This window comes from Labeo rohita, chromosome 3 (genome assembly GCF_022985175.1).
Source record: "Labeo rohita strain BAU-BD-2019 chromosome 3, IGBB_LRoh.1.0, whole genome shotgun sequence".
NCBI classification, from domain to species: Eukaryota; Metazoa; Chordata; class Actinopteri; order Cypriniformes; family Cyprinidae; genus Labeo; species Labeo rohita.
Window position 1 is genome coordinate 20245865 of NC_066871.1, and position 603 is coordinate 20246467.

The window sequence follows — 603 nt, forward strand, 5'->3', positions numbered from 1 at the left end:
AGTAATTTTTGTAAATGTGTTAGGAAAAAAAAAACATTACTAGTTTGCAGTTAAGTACATAATATGTAAATGTATTTGCAGTATACTTAGTATAAAATAAACGTGTTTTAAATACATTTTAGTATATTTATTTTGAGGGTTGTCCTTTATTTGGTGAAAATGACAATCTTCAGGTTTCTTTGATGAAAATAGCTTTTATTTGAAAAATAAATATTTTGATCAATTTAATGTTTCCTTACTGTATAAAATTATTTCTTTAAAGAAAAAAATCTTACTGACCCCAAACTTTTGAACTGAACTGTATTGTAAGTTTTTAGCTGCTGTAGTTCAGTCAAACATTATTTGAAATTTTAGACCTCCTAGTTTCAGCTGATCAGCAAGGCCTTTTTTCAGCAACAGGTTATGTGCCCCTGCCGTTTCCAAGGAAACTTACTTTAAAGTTCCTTGTGATCTGCCCACTCAGGTTACAAAGCATCACCACAAATGACCATCCTGTCATATACAGATAACACAACTCACAGGCTCTCCGAACCCTTCCCACAACCATGTTTTAAAGACGGCAGCACATCGGCATACCTCGGTCTCAGAGCAGCAGCAGGTGGC